Raw genomic sequence first — 20,234 nt, forward strand, 5'->3', positions numbered from 1 at the left:
CCTGGAAAGTTTGGGATTTTATTTATTGCAACCTTCTGCACAAACCTGAACGGGCCTGATATTTCTATTCTCACTGTTATCCCTCAAGTTGTTAATCCAATTTCGTTCAACTATTTTGTTGTAAAATGTCCACAATGTAAAAAAAAATGATCCAGATAAAACTTCTCAGAGAAATCAATGCGTGTTAACAGTTCTCTATGTCTCCTGGTAGTGGTCTATAATGTATAAGCCAATTAATGTTTTTTGGGTGAAGAAAATCTCTGGGCATCATGTCAGCATTTTAACAGAAAAAAAAATAAACAAACATATAAGCACTAAACACCTCTAAAAGTAAATGACATCTGAATAATTACTACCTATAACCTCTGCTCTCAAGGGAGCAATTGAGAGAGCCCAGATGGCCACCAAAATAGGATTTAGGTGACAAATTGACAACATTACTCACACAGGGATTATCAATTACCTAAATATCAATTTCTGTGAAATCTCACTGAATAGCAGGAAGGTGTCTTGGAGGAGGTGTCACTGCCCGAAGTATACTGACTGCAAGATGGGACATTTTAAGATAATTATCTTTCAGCAGCCTAATACATCACATCATTTGCACTTGCATTAAAACAGTTTATCCCATTGTGTGTTTCTATATGTGGTGGGATCCCCAGTATTAAAAGTACAGGTATACCATGTGGTGGCATCTCATTTGTTTACAAATATCAAGAGCACGTTTCAACGATATGATTTGAAAATGCTCATACATTAACAATTCTGCAAGTTGGATGACTGAGAGCCTTTATCAACATGTATAAACTGTTGTTTGACAGTTGTGTTAAACATGATGACAACCTGACCATATAATATTTGAGATATTATAATCTTGGATACATCTCAGTTTGTTTTATTTTGAGATTAATTTAAAAGGGATTTGGGCCAAGGGCCATGTATGACTACAAACCATTACATGATTTTCTGAACTTTGATCCCAAACTAAACAAAAAGTTAATAGACTAGTGGAATTAGCATTCGGAGAGGGAGAAAAAAAAAAAACCCCATCACAGTAAAGGTAATCAAAATATCACTATGGTATGAAAAACACATGTGACACATAAGATTGTATAGACTACTGTATGGCACATCTTGAATTTAAGAACCAGTGTGTCAAAATAATCCCTATGTGTTCCTGAAAACAGCATTGCAGTCACTTATATTCATGTTTGTGCAGATGTGATTTACCTTGATGGACAGCTGTGGAGTATGACGCATGTCCCGCCTACAATTCACCGGATTGGATAAGCCCGCCCTCCTGCTAACCAATCAAAAGTAACGCTACAGAGGGGACTTCCTATGTACGCACGTACAAACGTCAAGTACGCTCAACAGTTATGCTGAATAGCTGGTAAGTGCATATTGATATTAGTTTGAAAAATGTAGCCTAGCTATCTTTAACAGAACTGTTAACATAGAATACAAACATAAACAGCAACTCTGTTTATAACTACCACCAAATTTATGGAGTGGCTGCAACTTTTAGCCATTATTAATGAAACTAACGTTAGCCTAAAATTGTTAGCTACATAGCTAAGGCAAGCTAGTTAGGTAGCAAACTTTAGCTCTAGCATTGTGGGGATAGGTGAACCTGGGACTGCTGTATGTTTCAAGCACAAGTTTCTTTGAATAGAACCAAAAAAACCTACTGAAAACCTAACCATGAAAACATTTGGGTGCATAAAAATACGTGAAACAATGTTAAATTCAAATGGTCCTGTACCTTTATGAATATGCATTCACCCTAATTGCTGAATGACTGCCTGTATTTTAATTTTCTGTTGTCCAACTTACTTTAGTTTTGTCATCCTATTGCATTTTTTCTAACATGAAATGTGAATTTTTGATTGTACAATGAATGAATGTCATGTCCTGAAAGAGGAGTGTCAGCAAGTTTTGATTTTGATGCTAACCTGCCTAAAATGCATAAAATGTCAACCATGAGTAATGTAAAGCCAAAAGATTTTCTTTTCTTTTAGCCGATGAAAGATAGCCCCAGCCATACCCCAGCAAACATCTCACAGAGTACCTGCCTTCCTGCTCTGAGTTTTCACAAAAGTCAGGTATGTAGATGATGTATACTGCATTCATTTTCATTGTTTGGATTTTAAATTAAAGCACTGAAAAGACACACTAAGAATTTTACATTTGATTTTGTATAGCAAAATGAATTCTCTGTTGAAAATTAGGTTAGGATGATATCATAACTTGGTGGTCAAATGAGAACCAATACACACATACTCACACATTTATCATAACCATAGAAATCCTATGCAATTGTAATGCAGTCTAGTACAGGAGCCCTGTTTTTAAAATCCTACCTCTGTGCAACAAAATATCTAACTTTTGTGAAGACTGTTACAAGGGTGTTGATTTGACTTTGGAGTACTTTTGGAGCCCATCAGCTCATGAGGCTGTCTGAATACAGTTACTCATGTCCATGTTACCTGGTCTGTCAGTGCTGTCACTTCATGAGAAGAAGCAATTTTACGCACATGAATATTAACCTGTGTAAACATTATTTATTTATCCGTGAAATATAAATGTGTTTGTTGAAGCTGTACATCCACTGAAGAGTTGAACCATACGTATAAATGTAGTCTGAAATACTGTAGTTAAGAAGCCAATAGATGTGTTGTTTATATGCTTTCTTAACTTCAACATCTTGATTATATTTAGCCGGCAGGTTTTACGTGAAACCTTTCACCTCACGTGTTATTAATTTTCCATCAGATCTGCAAAGTTTGGATGCATGTGATTAAGAAGTCAGGCAATGTAAATGAAACGTTTCAGTAAGTTTCCATGACAGTGATATATACTGCATAGATCATCTTCACTTATTTTGACTTGCTAATTAATCAACATTATTTATTCAGGGAAGAAAAAAAAAGCAAACTTTGTAATTAGCGAATGACTTGATCTGTTGCGGCAGACTCAGCAAGAATTAGGAACTTTGAATTTGATCTGGAAGTCTAAATAACTCATTAGCATTGTGATTTAGTAAATGCAACATGAAGTCAGGAAAAAACAGTGCTGCTAATGCTTGACGTGCAGATGATTATATTAGTCAGCAAATTAACAGACAAATTAATCTCCGGACAAATAATTCAATGATGTGTGGTGTATACACAGGGCTTCTCTGTTTTTTCAGGAGACTACTGTTTACATCCAGTAATCCTGATTCCATAGATGCACTGCCTGCACCTAGATAGCTTTATTGTATGTTTTGGTGACATTAGATTTAATAAAACTATGAACTTAAACTGGCAGTCGCTCATTACTTCCTGTTTGACTGGATAAAACAAACAATTAAGGCAGCTTTTCGTAAGACACAGTAGATGCAGTACTACTTACGACTCAAGTGAAAACATGTTTCCCTTGTGGATGAGGCTCAAAGACAGAAATCTGGTCTCGTTTTCGAGCTGGACCGGAGCTTTGTAGCAGGCAGTGAGTGAGCACATTAATCTAATGCATCAGCAGGTCCACATTTGTTTTAATGCAAACTGAAGAGAAGAAACGCACTGCATCTCAAGGGAGAAGAAGCTTAAAATCTCAGTCTAATGATAATAGATGATAATGTTAATGAGTTGTCCAAACATAACAAATGGAATGAATTACTGCCTTAGAACCAAGTCTGTTTCATTAAAATACAATAAAAAGGAAAGATTAGTTTTATATGGGAAATAACTTTCCTCTTTTGCGTTATTGATGAGACTAAGCAGAACATATCAAGGTTGGCTTGAGCCTCTGGTCAGTATTGATAACATATTGCCACTGTATAGTGTAGTGTTACATTAAGCTAAATCGAATTATTATCATGACTGCTGACCCCTCAACAGGCAACATGCTTCAACACTGGTCGAAGCATTAAGCAGAGTTTCAATGACAATCGTCTCTTTTTGGGAGGCAAGATTACCTAAAGTGAGAACCCATGCCCATTTGAACGCAAGAGGTGACCAGAAGTACACAGTTCCATCTGTCTTGATGATCTTATTCCCCAAGTAATGTTCTTCCACTTTAATCAATTTTGTGGCAGGCCTGTGTTCATAGTAGTCAGGAACACTGGGATTATGTGCTGAGGCTACTCTCTCTCTCTCTGAGACGACCTTGTCTGTGTAACAGTACTGTTAGCCCTCGGCCTCGAGCAGTCAAACACACACTCAATCACCCCTGTAACCCTTGCAGTCAACAGCAGACTGTCGCAGGCCGTTTGCTACAATCTCAATTTGTATTTCGTCTCAGACTGTGATGACTTGACAGAGAAAAATAAGAGGATTTGTCTTGATCTTCAACTCTCCCTTGAGGAAGTAAGTCCTCACCTTGAAGTTTAGAAACTGCATGACTGCCTGCTTTCGATCAAACATGTCCATTCATCCATTACAATTTTACAAAGAAAGGGCATTTAGACGGTAAAAGAAAAATATGCACAATCATTTGAATCATATGGAATGTATTTTGTTTTCTCTAAAGATGAAACATCAGGAATTCAGTGAGTTTTTCTAAGATAATGTAAAGTATTCGCTGATAGGGTTGCTTATGTATGGTACTTTGTTTATGTTGACATTTCTTTGATATACAACTTTTATAGTGCTCTCAACTTAAAAGCCATACTGTCTTGCCGAGAGCTTAAAAATTAACGTATACGTTGTCAGAAATGAATACATTAATGGAAAAATGCACATTAAAACTGTGCATAGAAAAAGAAAGAGGTGACATCTCCAGATTGCTTGTTTTGTCTGTCAAAGAATGAAAAACTTAAAGATATTAGGTTTCCAAGGATATAAATTACAGTCAGAGATAATTTAATATAGTACAGCAGCACCACCTCTTCTTTAAGAAGCTACTGAATAGAGTTCCACAAAACGTGGATGGGGGTTGGTTCTTGGCCCATTATAGACCCCATAAACTTTTGATAGAGATTCAGATAAATGGGTGATCCAGGAATTTTTCTCCCACATTTTTTAATTGAACTGTTGGTCAGACAACAAAAGCAATTTGAAGACATCACATTGGTCTCTGGGAAATTGTGATTGTGACATTTTACAGACTTGACGATTACTTGATTTTTTAAAAGAAAGGCACATCAATCAATAATGAAAAGAAGTTGTTAGTATCAGTCCTACTTAGCTTTACATTTTACCAAAACCGTAGCAGCAGGGTAAATGGTAGAGCAGTCCTCTGCCAAGCCTGCATCAGTAAACACTGCAAACCTCTAACGGTGATGCACTGTAATGGTTCGGTCTTGAGCTTGGCCAGAACATCGCATGAGGTGCTAAACAGCAACTGGCTATAAATATAAGTGGTGAGCACTGCCAGTTGCACTCTTGTGGCTGAAATGAGCCCGATGATGGGAGCTTGAGAAAGAAAGGGGGATATCAGTGGTCACTAAATCATTCTGTAATCAGCTCTCTATGCAGGATCATCCATGCATGTTCAACGCCCCATTCTGGAAGGCTCCAGCAACAGAATGCTCCAGCTGACCCCATCTGTACCCCATCTCGTTTTGCATTATCCCAAACCCATAAAAGTCCCATGCAGCACAAAAGAGTTAATGATTCCCTTTGTTTTGTTGCGGGGAACAGAACCAAAGCAAATGACAACAACAAATCCATCAAACTTAGCAGCAGTGAGCACATCAGCAGTTTTTGCCAGCCCACCAGAGGCCTAAAATGCACATATTGCATGCTGGCCCCCCAAGCAGCAGGCGGCCCTGGGACTCGCCAGCCCCTTGGTGGCCAGAGAGGACTTGATAAATGACTGGAGCAAACTTCTCTGTCACCAGTGAGGGAGGAGTCCCCCACAGTAAGCTACATCATCCTAACAGCATTATTCTTTTCATGCCCGTTGTCAATACAGCGTCCTGTGATTGGCGTCACGCTTTGCACAGGTTAATTGGAATCCTGAACTGGAAAACAGCGGGGGAAAAGTGCAAATATCGTCGCCCAGAGAATCACCATATGAAGACCATGAATAAGTCTGTCGATTCTGATTCATGGCAAAGACATGAAATGTTAACAATGTCGTAGTGCAGATTGTACAGATTGTTAATAATGATTCTTAAAAAATATTTAATCAGGAGAACATTTTTATATTTGTATTTCTTAAGAGCTGTTAATTGAAAGTACCATGTAACAAAACCAACAATCAAGAGATTTTCCATTCTGAGTTTTGAGTTTATTGAGACAAAAAGTCTCATTTAATATGAAAGCAACATTTATCAGAATACAAGAGGATGCTGTTGAGCTCCCTTCCCAAGATGCAGTGTACTATTCAGGTCCATTACTGGGTTGGAAAAAGGTAACTCAATCACTGCATGTCTCCGGCTATATAACAAGCATATACTCAGACCAGAGGGCACCCTTATGTTCAGTGACCTATGGCATGAACACGACAAGAGCAACACCTTGATAAAGTAGCTTAACATGATGGAAATCCACAGTGAGATTGACACTTGGCACCTTAAACAAAGCTTCTGACTTTCATCAAGTTTAACCGAATTAGTAAATGTGAATCGAGGTGTGTTTGACTTGATTCTTTGGCAACTCATCAAGATGTGGGACAAGTGCAGGGCCATTACACTACACTGGAATGGACAGCTTTCCTCATCAGGGTAAATAGGAGACAATGTCAGATGGCCGTATTGATAAGTTAATGAGGCACAAAACACTTTGTAGAAGACCCATCCACCACCCACCCCACAACCATCTCCTCAAAACATTGATTTACACATTATTCACATCACAGTGTTTACATTGCAGAAATAGTCTAGGTAATTAAACCTCTTGTCCACGAGAACACGTAACTTAACCATTTCCTTTACTCTTGATCCACAATTATCCTACATGGTCCCGCTGACATATGTTTGCTGTATTGTGTCATCAGACGGACGAGCGGCATAGAAATCCCTAATGAGAGCCGAAATACTTGTTTCATGTTTGAGCAGTAATGGAAATTACTTTTCCTTTTAGAAACTGGCGCGCAAGTATCACAAGAATCACCGAGACAGCAGATCAAGAGTAAAATGAAGTATGCAAATGTAATCATATTTATCAGAGAATGCTTATGGCAGAAAGCTATTAATTTCTCCTCTGCTTCTTGACACTTTAACATATGCATCACCTGCTTCTCGCAAATGATTATTTTTGTGTTTTCCATCTCCGTTGACAGAGCATTATTTTCTTTTCCATTGCGTCTTGTTATTTTTCTAAACTTTCTCTGTCTGAAGAGTGTAATGGCCTCTGATTGAAATTTCATTCAGAAAGACTAAGTGAAATACATGTTGTGTATTTAATGGGAAAAATAATTGCACGTCAGATGAAACAAAGCATGACGCATAGTAACCAGGAAGAGTGACTGAAAACACAAGTCAGCAAAGAGGTCAGGCCGTTCACTCTCTCATTTGCTGCAATTACTCGCTACACTCTTTCATTTACTCATTTCATCACTCTCTCACCTGACTCATCTATAGCTTACTCACTCCTTCTCTCACTGTTTGGGGCTTTACGTTAGCAGTTCTTTACAACTGTTGGAATACAAGGTTATTTCTGAGACATTTTAGTTGTGAGGAGGTTCAAGTTCAAAATCACCTTTTTAGATATATGTATATATGTCAGTGTCTTCTTGATGCATACTAGCAATAGATAACTATAATCAGATTTAGATCTATCCGGATTAATATAAGTTATTGACTGACTAGATAAAAGACCTCCATCTTTTTTGCTGATCTCAATACTGCCCGTTGTGTTAGCTTGCAATTTTTTGGTAACACATCCAAGAGTCAATTTTATGTATTGTTTTGGTAATGTAGTTTATTTTATTTTTGAGGAAATTAAAGCTTGTTGCTCATATTTTCGGGATGACTATTAGTACCATCATAAAATATGAACACAATGAGATTTTTGATGAATAGTCTTCAGTATTGTTGATATAATGACAAAGTGGTCGAGGGAAGTATTAGAACAAGTAGAACAGTCTTGTAAATTCAAAAAACTGCATAATTTTACTGTAATGCAGCCTTTACAAGATGAGTAGCAATAGTAGTATTGTCTCCTAACATGATAATGATATAAAATCCTTATATCGCCCAGCCCGACTATACTGCATATGTAAACATGGAAGCTAAATCCGTCCTCGACAGAACAATACTACAGTAAAACAATTAAAAGACACACAGTGATTTGGACACTACCATGATGACAAAGTCGCTCCATGGTACAGGATCCTCATAAAAATGAAAATAGTGCCATAAATCTTCATTAGGATTGTTGCACTAATAATAATGTCTAGTTGTTGGCAGATCTTCTATACTGCAATAAATAAATGAAAGCTTTTCTTATTGATAAGCAGAGTTCTCCTCCTCAGTCATGAAGGTGACCTCTGCCGAATTGTGAAAAACCCACTGACAGACAGAGAGCTCTTGTGCTCTCTCTCTCTCTCCTTCTCTCTCTCTTGAGATGCACAGTTGCTGCATTTGGATGAATAAAAAGCAATACTTCCTGTAAAGACTGCCTGTGTGACTACTGTACAGGAGTGCTATTTCAATTCATCCCTGGAGCAACCCACAGGAATTGAGCCCATATTGAGCTCACTCCTGGGCTCCGAGAGTGGTCAGGAAGATTGATTCCAGGGCTAGATCACCGCTCACTGAAGACTGAAGTGCAGTCTGGTTTGCGCTCGTGCATCACATGACCCTGTAGGTTTGATAAGAATAAACAAAATATTCTATAAAAAAATAATATGAAGATGGAATAATGTCAGCTGTCTACTTCGGGCATTCAAAGTTCTGGTCATTCATAATTATTGCCTATCATCATAGAACAGCAGGCTATCTTCACTATCTATAGCGTAATGACCTGTGGGTTATTGCAGGGACAGTATGGTGGTGATCACTGCATCTGCCAAAGTGCCTCTAACCTTTTGAGTATCACTTATAATTAGCGGGGAGAAGACATGGAAAAAATACCAGATGGTAACATTATTTGATAGTCTCCCAAAATGACGACCACGGTCCTTTAATTCTTGTCTGATAGTTTTAATTAAAATGGCTTGTCAAAACGACAATTTACGCTAAATTGATGCTATGCATGATGCTATTAATACAATGTCACTGACATTCCTATTAATTACCCTGACTAGTTGATATCACACACATCTTCATTATCGACATAAAGATTAAGATTGCCTTAACTGTTAGAGGACTGGAGGAACCCCGATGTGATGCATTATTCTAATATCCATTCAATACGAATATTAGCTCATTTTGAGGCCAGCACGAGTCATAAATGATGTGCTCTACCTGCCGAGGCTGTGTTTTCTTGTTCTCTTTTTTTTCTGTTTCTTGCTCTGTGACCTGAGAAATGGCACAAACAATGACAAGCCTGACAGGGAATATTGTGGACAAAACAAGCCTCTGTTTGGCTAACCAACCAGCAAATATGTCAGATGATGCAGTTTGTTCACTTCACACCGCAGCGTGTCGCACAAACGATCAAGCTGAGCAAATTATTTGGATCTACCATTGAAAATCTACACATTTTGTCAGTATTTCAGTAGCAGTGCTTTCACAATACAGTTCACTGTCATGCTAACTGAACTGTAGAGAAAATGCATGCCAAAAAATACCACGCCTTTCTCATTTCATTTTGGCAGTCATATTGGATTTGTAACAAAGAATACAGAGTCAACTGTCCATACGCTGAAAAAAAGCAGTTACTGAAACATAACCAAGGGCTCACAGGCTTCATCAGTTTCAGCTGATACATATAACCAATAATTATCTGCTTCGCATGGTGGATACCCATAAGATAACCGATATTATCACATTATTTTCATTTTTTTAAAAGTTACCAACCTTTAGGTTATGCACAGCTGAGGGTAAGAAAAGCTAAGAAACACTGAACAAAAATGGATGATTTAAAATGCCACAGCTCAATAAAGATTTGGAGTGTTAGTTTCCAATTTTTGGAACGAAAGGTTATATAACCTAACCTAACCCAGATTGTAATTTTTCTATATAGTGCATCCCTAGATCGCTAGATATTAGTAGATTAAGCATCAAGATTGAGTGAACAACATGCCAGCTTCAAGCAAAATACTAGCTGAATTTTATTTAGGATTCTTAATACGATACAATAGAAAACACTATAGAGAAATGTGCAGATATAGCTGCCTCCATAGTAGTTATAATAAAAATCACCACACATAAACAAGCATAATATATTCAAGCAAAGCACAACCACAAGTTAAACATATTGCACATATTACACAACCAGTGATAAGAACACCATGAAGCAATATCACAGCCCCTGAATTATCACAAAGATTGTGTAGAATCTCTGTAATAACCTTTATTTTAAGGGTCTGTCAATCAGCTTTGTACAACACGACATCAAGAATCCATAAAACTTCCCCCAAAAATGCTCAGCATATTTTTGACATACTTTGTAAGCAGAGCTAAAGCATGGCTGAACATACTCCACCACTATTGATCAAATATATCAAAAAATTGTTTGTTAGCTTGCAGTGTGTTCTATGAGGCCCAGGTTGCGGTAAGTGAACAGTTCAGTCAGGTCTGTCTGGTTCATCTGTTTTTTCCCGTGACAGGGTAGTCATCTTCATTCCCTTTGTCCTTACTTTGGAGCAGGAGGTAATATATAAAGGTCTGTGCTCACATGAGGTGTCTCCCTCACCTCTCCACTTGTCCTCCTGGACTGAGTAATGTCTGAAGCCTCAGTCTTGGCTTGATATGATGAGTTATATCCTGAATTCAGGGGAGTGGACATTTCATTTTTTTTGTAATGTAGACATTTTATGATGCGGTCATGTATGATTCCATCCCATTGGCTTTCGAGGTTTTATTGTCAGATAAGAACTGTGGCACATTATCAGCTTATGCACGCATTTTTTCATATTCTGTCTATTTTTCTTTATGTTTAAAAATCAGTTGGTGAGTGAAAATAGCAGTACCAATTCTTATATTTCCTCAAAACAATTAGGCCAACTACATGCTTTACAGTGAGGGTAGTGTATTTTAATTGTCCATAGTTTATGACTGTTTGTCCACACTGTTATCCTTTGTTTTATGGAACCAACCAGCTCAAAGTCAAACTCAATATGATGAGGTATTAGCCTCCACCACCATTTCACTCAGACATGTCAAGGTCAGGTCACTGTGGGATTGTCTCCAACCCCCAGCGGCCGCAGCCACACATCTTCCCTCTGTAGGGGACGCACATTATTTGTGTTCACCTCATCACTGCTCAGATGGGCTGTGCAGAGATAATAATACCCCCTTTAACCTTCTAAATGATTACAATTGTAAGAAAACAACTGCTTTTGCCAACACTGTTGCTGCTTGGATTTTGTTTTCAGGCTACTTGTTTATTTTATTCTGTGGTAGCAGTTTGCTGCACTGTTTACATTGCATAGATATAAACAATATGAGTATTTATATGCACAGATTCCATGTTTTATAGGAGCTGCTCTGTCCTGCAGCAAGTCTCCAATGATGAACCTACCCACCTGCCTGATGAACTTGTACTTCAGAGCAATGAGACCTCCAGTTTTCTGCCATGGTGTTTACTCTGAGGCTGCCAAAGGAGGAAGGAGAGGGGATTCATTTGTCCCAAGGTGAGACACACTCTCCAACACCCCGATGTTAAATAAACACTCCCAGACCTCTGGCCAGCTCACTCCAGCCACTGGAATACCATTGGCGTGTCTAGATGATGGAGGGCTATTGTTATCTATCGCCTCTGCACTCTACTGAGAGGCCAATGAGAAGGCAGACCACAGCGGCGCGCTACATATAGACTCGCCCACTCACATTAAGTTATATTTGTTGGTCCTAAATAAAAATAGAAAAGCAGATTTAGAAACACTTTCTTAGAATATCATCTGATTGAAGAGGGAAAGAGGGAGAGAGGGTGGAAAAAAAAAATTAGATCGCAGCTCAGCGTGTGTTTCATCACCTGCAAAGCCAATGAGGGAGAGCGTCTCCGCGTCAACAACTGTAAAGCGTATCCCAGCTTCTGCTGCTGCTGCCATCTCCGCTGCACGCTACACTAACCAAGAATGTGTATTTCTGCAGATGATTAAATCAATACCATTTTGACAAGACTTGTTGGAACATGCCTCTTTATTTTACGCAATTCCTTCCCTTTCGTCAGGGAGCATTTATCAACCTGCCGGGTTGCTGTCACCTAATGGAGATTGTTCTTTAGTCTGCTCTTGATAGAAGGGAACGATTATGATGCATGTCGATAGTTTACAGAGATATTGACACAGGAACAAAGAGCAGACCCTTGCGGCTGATAGCCTTTTCCCTCACACTCCCTCAAAGCGCCTTGGTCATGTTTCAGATGTGTCTTTCTCCCTCACCTTACCTCTCCCATGATGATTTTCCTTTGTTTTAGAGGTCAATTAAGGTCTCAAGGCCCCACAAAGGGAACTTCACTGTTCCCTTGTATTTACTTTTCAACACAAGCCAGACACTCCTTCCCCTGTCAGTTGTTTGGCTTAAGCCCTTCCCCCAAACAACAAAAAACAATCTGCCACCTTATAAAGGCCTTTACATGATGCAAACATGATGATTGGTTTGGCACGCAAGGAGTTAATGATAAAACCAGCCCAGGGTGTGACAACAGGCCGTGAATATAATAAGCTTGAAGGAGACAGGAATGAGAAAAGGTGGGATGCATATAAAAAGAGGGAGGAGAGTGGGAAAACAAATGATGAGCTCTACCTATAAATTCTTCATCTGCATTGGCTGATTGGAGCGGCTTGACTGTGCGCTCAGCTGTGACTTAACAACTAATCCAGTTTGTAAGTTATTATTTATCTCCAGGAAAGTTTGTCAAACTTGGGCTTTGATTTTCTACCCTGATTTCCCTCTTGTGGCTCGCTCTCGCACATGCTCCCCACATAATTTATGACTGCCTCTGGTCTTGATGACAGATTATTAAAAGTAGAATTAGTTTTTTGCGCGGGATTTCTCCACTGGGAATTGGGAAGGCAGTGCTCTCCGCGGAAGGTCTCTTACGAGGTCTCCATTACTAATAGAAGTTTTTTTCTCTGATGGGGGGCAAGGAGACTAATGATTTGAATTTACTGTGGCAGCCGTCACGTGGTCTGGAAGGCATCAGTCGAACAGACAAGAGGTTAACTTCCTCCCTGTGGAGAGGTTTATTGGATTGTTTAGCAGCAGAAGGATAATGTTTTTGTCATAGACTGCTGCGGCAAAACAGCGGTGTGGCAGAGAGAAGGGGAGAAGAGAAATGAAGGGAGGAAGGACACAGAGAGAAGGGGGTCCAGGGATGGATAGAGGAGCAGAGAGGAGAAAACAGCATGATCGGAGCACAGTGAGCAAGGCGAAAGCAAGTTATTTCTAATATAGGTGGACAGATACGATAAAGCTCGGTGATAGTGCGCCATTCCGCTACAGCTCTTACATGTGTGCAGGGAGAAACACGCTCCCATTCAGCGGTGTGCACAAAAGTACACACACGCATTCAGTCTCTCTCACACACAGACAAAAAGAGAGATGTTAGTTCCTTTCACCTGATGGCCGTTTGGAGCTTGTACTCCCAGCATGCCTCGGCAGTATGGGTACCAGAGGGGAGTCACAGCGCAGCTGAGAGCCTCGGCTTAATCTTATGCATCATTAAGCACTCAGCGGCAAGCCAGCGCTGTTCATATACATCATCCACGCTTAATAAACATAATGATGACATAAGATGTAATTCTAGATGAATTTTCATTTTATAGGGAAATGGAGAATTCCTGTAGAAAGGAAAGAAAAAAAGTAAATTATCTGGGAAGTACAAAATAAATTATGTTTTTTTTCCCACTTAGATGAATGTAGGTGTTTGGTGCATCTGAGTTGGGGATAGTGTGTTAGGCTGCGTGGGGATGTGGCGTCGACGGTGGCGATGAGGCTTTTGGTTATGGCGGTGGTGGTGATGGTGTGGCAGGTGTAGCTGGTTCAGAGGCGGGGTCGTGGCGGAGCGCGGGGAGGGGTGAGTCTGAGAAAAATGGGGGTGGCTATTGTGAAACGTTTGCAATTTTTAATTCCTAATCGCGGGGCATGATGGACAGGCTGAGACACCCCAGAGTGTGCAGCTCATCCATCATGGGAAGAGGAAACCGGAGAGAGAGAGAGAGAGAGAGAGAGAGAGGAGAGATGTAAAATTTCAGATGGAGTTACCTTACAGGGGGGAGAGGGAAAATAGATTCCCGATAAAAGCGAAGGATGTGGGAGTGAAAGGGCAGCAGGTACTGTGGGAGGGCATCACGGGCCCGAGATTGCTTCATGTCTCCCTGCTGGGACTCCGGGGTAGCTCGGCCTGGAAATGAGTTCCGCTTTCAGGGACTGTACCAGACATTGAATCATCCTGAGAATCATCCTCGCTGCACTTGTCTTCAACAGATAGTAGATGTAAAGTGATGGTGACCTGGCGATGGAAAAGTGAATACTCAATGGGATATAATCAACCAAGGAAACAGCAGAACGACATAAACACAAGGGATGTAAATGCAAAAGTCTCCAGTATTCTGTGCTTTTACAGTAAAGGGACAGTTCATCGCAAAAAAGAAAAGCACATTTTTTACCTTTTACCTTAATGCTCTTAATCCGTCTAGATTTGTGTGAGTACTGAGTTTTCTCAAATATAATGGAACAAAATAGGACTTGGTTTGTGGTACTAAAAGCTATTTAAAAAAAATATTAAAATCTGAAAAACTTAACAGCAATGCCTTCATCCAAAAACCGTGACGACTATTTTTTTTCTGGATCATAGCGCAGAAGGAAGCGTGCATCTACCCGTGGATGAGAGGCTAGTTAACTAAGCTAGCTAACACAGCGCAGCAATGTTATGTTTACGTTCACGTCTGTTGTTCATGAGTAGATGCACTGTGTTACGGTTGCCGGGTTCACTTCAGTGGAAAAAAGAAATCATTTAGACATGAAACTGCCAACAACAAGGTCTTATATTTTAGAGAAGGCAGACATCTATACAGCTGATATCACCAAAACTCAGCATCTCACAACAAGACAATCTAGATGGATAAATAGCACTACACTTATTTTATTTTTATTTTGTCCCTTTGAATTGCCTGCAGCATTTTGCCTTTGGACCTGGATGCCTCCAGTTTCAGCAAATTCCCCCCCAAAAAATCCTCAGGCATAAACTATGCTCACTTTCACATTGTTTGACACGACAACTTGATCTACTAAATGAGTTTTGTCGTCTCTGCCTGATTGTTTCCTCTTTGTCAGAGCAAGTTTTCTCAAACTATTTGTGTCCTGATAGCAGAGAGCACCCTGAGAGAGTGTGAACTGTACATCAAACATGATAATGTCTCATTATATCTGAGAATTAATTAGCTTCAGTGTGTTGAGGTCCTGGTTGCCTGCCTTTTTTTTTTGGAGCCGTAATGCGAGTTTTAGACCTCAGCAAGTTTGGAGCCAGTGGACCATACAAGCCAGTATGCCAGTGGGTGAGCCAAGTCTCTCAATGCAGGGATCATTACCGCCTCTCTTTCTCTCTGTCGTTCTTATTCCCTATCCTTCGCTCTCTGTTCTGCTCTTTATTTTATTTTCGTCCCCTGTTAAATATACATGAAGCCTCCTTTTTCACATGTATTATGTAAACACTTTCAATTTCTTTTTAGACAAAATCGTACCCTTTTTTAGTCCAGTCATAATGGAATTTATTAAAATATAGTGTTTATCTGACTTTAATTTTAGCATCTACAAGTTGCTATTAAGGTTAGGCCTATGTGATGTCATCTTTGTGGTAATTAGTTACCCACAATCCCCCTCAGTCCCATTTCTAGGAAAAAAAAGAACAGTAATAGGCAGAGAACAGTGACAGGATCAGAGAAATGGGCTTTTAACTAACATGCAAAGTGATGAATGGATTGACCACAATGTAGACTAATGGAGCCATGGAACTAATTAGGCCGAGCAGAGCTGTGCTTAAATGTAAATGGATTGAGCTGGATGAAACGTAGGAACAGCTGAGAGAATGATGAGGTCCTTCACTCGGGGGTCAATCAATGGCCAAGCAAACACAATCTATGGGCCTCCGTGAGGTCGTAGCCAAGGAGCATTTCATCTGTTATAATTCAGGGATTGTTGCATGTGTACAGTATGTATTTATGTGTTATGAGTGTCTTATCCATACAATATGATTTAAAAGTCTGAAATCACCTGTCACATTGTTTTTTTTATTCTTATCTTCAGCAGTTTTAAAAACCCTTCTTAAGAAAGGTGTCCCAATTCAGCTGATGAAGTGAAAAAATGATCAACATGGTCTGCCATTTTCTGGACCAAAGAACTAGTTGATAGGTAAATTATACATATAATAATCAATGATGAATATTATTGTTAGATGTTAGCTAGCAGTATGAGTACTGTTGCAGTCATTTTTTTTTAACTTCTGATTATTCATTTGTTTTCCAGTCTGAAAAAGTGACCCTTAATCATTATTGAATCACAGCAGTGCAGTTGGGCTCTACAAACTTGGGAAATCTGGCTCTCTTTTCGTCCTTGTGCAGTTCACTCATATGTTAGATAGCAATAGTGTTAACCTAAGGCTAACCCTCTATCTCAATTTTGAAGTTTTCACTGAATAGCTTTGCTACCGCAACTTGTTATCAAAATTATTGTGCACCTGATACGAAAACAGGACCCTGCTCATGTTTAATTTTGCAGACTTTGCTGCTAAGCTTCCAGTTTCTTTTACCAATGACTTACAATTTCTATATATTCTTATTTAACTGTTGGTCAGAGTATCTGTGTCTCTTTCTGTCCTTTCAGCGTTCAGTCTGGTTGAACCATTGTACAGCATTTTGTTCTCTATGTACAAACCTTATTATTATTATTTCCATTTTCCATGCCTCATGCAAAATCTGTTTGGATAGCAGCCTTCCTCCAACATGAACCATTAAAAAAATATAAAATAGCCCTCCCAGCAATCAGACTGCCATAAATTAAGCTTTTCGAGCTTATGAACAGTAGTGAAGACACTCTGTGTCATTGATACATATGGCAGACTGCATGACTTTGCAGAAAAGCTGTAATAAATCTCTAATCATTCTCGTCCCTGGTGCCCAGCTCTCAGACCCTGCAGCTTGGCACCTACCACATGTTTGCTGGCGTGCCCTCTGACTTTGCGGTCCTTGTAGACCACTTCTGTTGGCCGCGCCTCAAATCTGCTGCTTTCACCTCAAGAATGGCCGCAAAGATAATTAATGCACTGAGCTACAGCACCTAACCTGCAGTTCTGCTCCTCATATAGAGGTGTGTTTCCTGCACATATTCAGCCTTTATGGCCATGCTCTGACCTTGTAAACATCTGTGGAGTGAAGTAAGTGACATCAGTTTACACACTGTGTGTACTGTATTTGCCTGCTATGCTTCCTGTTGTTGTAGCTTCGCTAGCTTGGAGAGCAGTAACATCCACTGAGAAGCCTACCAGTTGCTGGGATGCAGTTCATGCCCTCTGTTTGCCTCTGTAGGCGCTGCACATCCCGGAATTAATGCATGCAGAAATGCAAATAACCCACCCCAGTAAAAGTTGACATTGCCTCCTCTGATAAATTTTTCTGCTGAGGTAAGAGACAATTTAATGCAGAATTAGAAGTCACTCTCCGCCACCATTTACATCCTTAATTAGCTGTAATTTCTCTGCACCCATTAGAGAGACAGAGAGGGAGAGAGAGAGAGAGAGAGAGAGAGAGAGAGAGAGAGAGAGAGAGAGAGAGAGAGAGAGAGGGGACACAATGGAAGAAAAAGAGGTTAAGATGAGAGCGTGTTGCCTTCCCCCGGTGCAAGGATGGTGTGTGTCTGTTTGTGTGTGTTGTGTATCAGTAACGTCCTCCCCAGCCAGGTTGCCTTTGGTGATTGATCCACGTCTTGCTCAGTCACCAGCCATTGGCACTGGGGTGGATGTAAACACTGATTAGAGGGAGGAAATGAGGCCCTCACTTTGTCCTCTGTGTCAGGGAGCACTGCGGTGGCTGTCTCTGTTTGTCTAGTTCTTTCCACCTGAGCACGTTTCAGAGGACACCGTTAGCTACGCTTTATAGCCGTTATTTAGATAGCGACACAACGGGATGCTCCTTTTGCTCTTTGACTGACATGCCCAGCCATGTGCTCAGCAATTCAACTCCCCGCATCGGACAAAGTGCCTACAAGTTTGCGAGCACGCAAAAATGATGATGTGTCACTTTGTATGAAGGAGAGGTTGGACAGGGTTACTGTTGACTTGATTGGAATATACAAGTAACCAGCAGTAACTGTACTTTCTGTCAGTTTAGTGTAGAAAGTGACGTTTTGCTGCTGTTTCACCACTCTGAGTAAAATATATCTGAGTAAAAATAGACATTCTTAAAATTGTTTTGCCAATATTATAAAGTGCATACAGACTGTATGGTAAGCTGTATTTTCAAGTCACTGGTTATATTTTGGGATATTCATCATACTATTTACCTGTAATGTTACAATACATGCAAATCATGAAACCGGATACTTTCCCCTTATGAAATTATGACAAACCGTTCAATTTGGACAACAAATCGGCTCCAACTACTTTGGTGGCGCCTTATCAGGAAAAGAACAGCACAGAAAGAGTGCTGCACAGAAAACATTTTTCTTTCTTTGCCAGGAAAAATGAACTGTCAACATTTAATGATAGATATTTGCATTGTGATACAAATCGTGTCCTTGGCCCTAAACATAAGATATAGATCCATTTATAATGAATTCAGATAAAGTGTCCTTTTTGCATTCTCGCTCTAATGGATCTGTGGAGCCAGCCAGTCAGTGACCCTGGTGCAATCAACAAAAACCTGTGCCAGTGGATGATCAGACAGACATCTATCATTTCCTCTCACACCTTCTTAGACGTGGCTGATACTTAGGTGCAAATGTATTTTTTCCCGCTAAATGTATGTGTAACTTCTGCAAGCTGGCTGACTTTTTTTCATGGTTTTGTGAGAATGTGTGGAAGAAAGGGGGCAAAAAGACATTAGATTTTTTTTCCATCATTAAGCTGTGTCTGGGAGATGATGTGCTAGCCGTATGTGGTCCAGGGGAAGTATTTATAGCCCTGCTGGAATCTTGCTGTGCCGCGTTGATAGCAGAGATAATGGGAGAGAATGGGACGCAGCGAACTGTTCTAATGACACCAACAAGACAAGAGAACAGCGAGGATAAATAAATGTTAGCCATTTTCTCTCGCACATCATTTGCATTTTTTCTTGTTAAGGTCACTTATAGACTCAGACAATAACAACGAGGGGGAAAAAAGCTCTTGCCGAATACAAAATCAGAAAAATAACAAAAACAGAACTACTTAGTATGCAAGCCAATGATTTTATTTCCTAATAATGTGACATTCAGTTAAAGATAGTGCCGGTTTTTAATTTTTAGCCCCTTTAATTCCCGTGTAGCTGCTTCAGTGGGTTTCCTTGTGAAATAGGGGGAATACAAACAAGATTTCACTTCATTACACAGGAACAAACTGTACAGAAATTGCACTTACTTATGGAAATGACTGTTAAACATGCACAGCATTATGTGCTCTGCCTGTGCCGAAAACGTTGGAAACATTAAACCATGAGCACATGAGTACAGACAGTGAGCCAATAAGGAGGACCAATTACCAAGGACTGAGTTTGAGGAGCACTGGTCCTGGGGATGATCAAAAGGGACAACTGATTAAAGAAATACATTGACCTTAAAATGGGCCTAATTTAATCAGCCGCTGTTTCTGACGACGGAAACACACTCTTAATGATAAACGGACTTTCCTTCTTTTCAGAGGCTCACTGTACCACCTAACTGCTGACAGATCCAACTTATTTGTTTCATTTCATACTTCCATCCAACGGCAACAGTAGTTGCAGTAACTTTGTGGAGGAGAGGGTCATTAGTGTAACCTCTGGGCTCCGTTTTGTTGCCGGAAGGTAATGAGAGACAAACAGCATGGTCAGCAGTACGCATAAGTGCTGGGGGTTTATGGGCAGTGTGTTGTGTCCCAGGTTAACACTGATGCCACCATTTAGAGCTCTGTGTTTTAGCACCCGCCTGCTAATTGAGATGACAAAGGCCATAACAATGACATTGTTGGCCAAACAGCCCTCTCTAGGCCCACGTCTGGCTCCAGTCAAGGACGTCCAGCAGGCTC

General features: G+C 40.0%; 1 protein-coding gene across 2 annotated transcripts in view; it reads left to right on the top strand.

Annotated features, from left to right (window-relative positions):
- The first annotated feature begins 1,229 nt into the window (after positions 1–1,229).
- Positions 1,230–20,234, top strand: part of LOC119009604 (cadherin-related family member 1) — a 110,337-nt gene continuing 91,332 nt past the window's right edge. The window contains exons 1-3 of one of the 2 annotated variants that reach the window (XM_037081024.1): positions 1,230–1,393; positions 2,022–2,105; positions 11,517–11,670. The gene's annotated coding sequence lies outside the window, so the exon portion shown is untranslated. Of the gene's footprint in view, positions 1,394–2,021; positions 2,106–11,500; positions 11,671–20,234 lie in introns of both variants that reach the window. The other variant, XM_037081023.1, reaches the window with a different exon arrangement.

Source organism: Acanthopagrus latus, chromosome 20, assembly GCF_904848185.1.
Source record: "Acanthopagrus latus isolate v.2019 chromosome 20, fAcaLat1.1, whole genome shotgun sequence".
Classification (NCBI taxonomy): Eukaryota; Metazoa; Chordata; class Actinopteri; order Spariformes; family Sparidae; genus Acanthopagrus; species Acanthopagrus latus.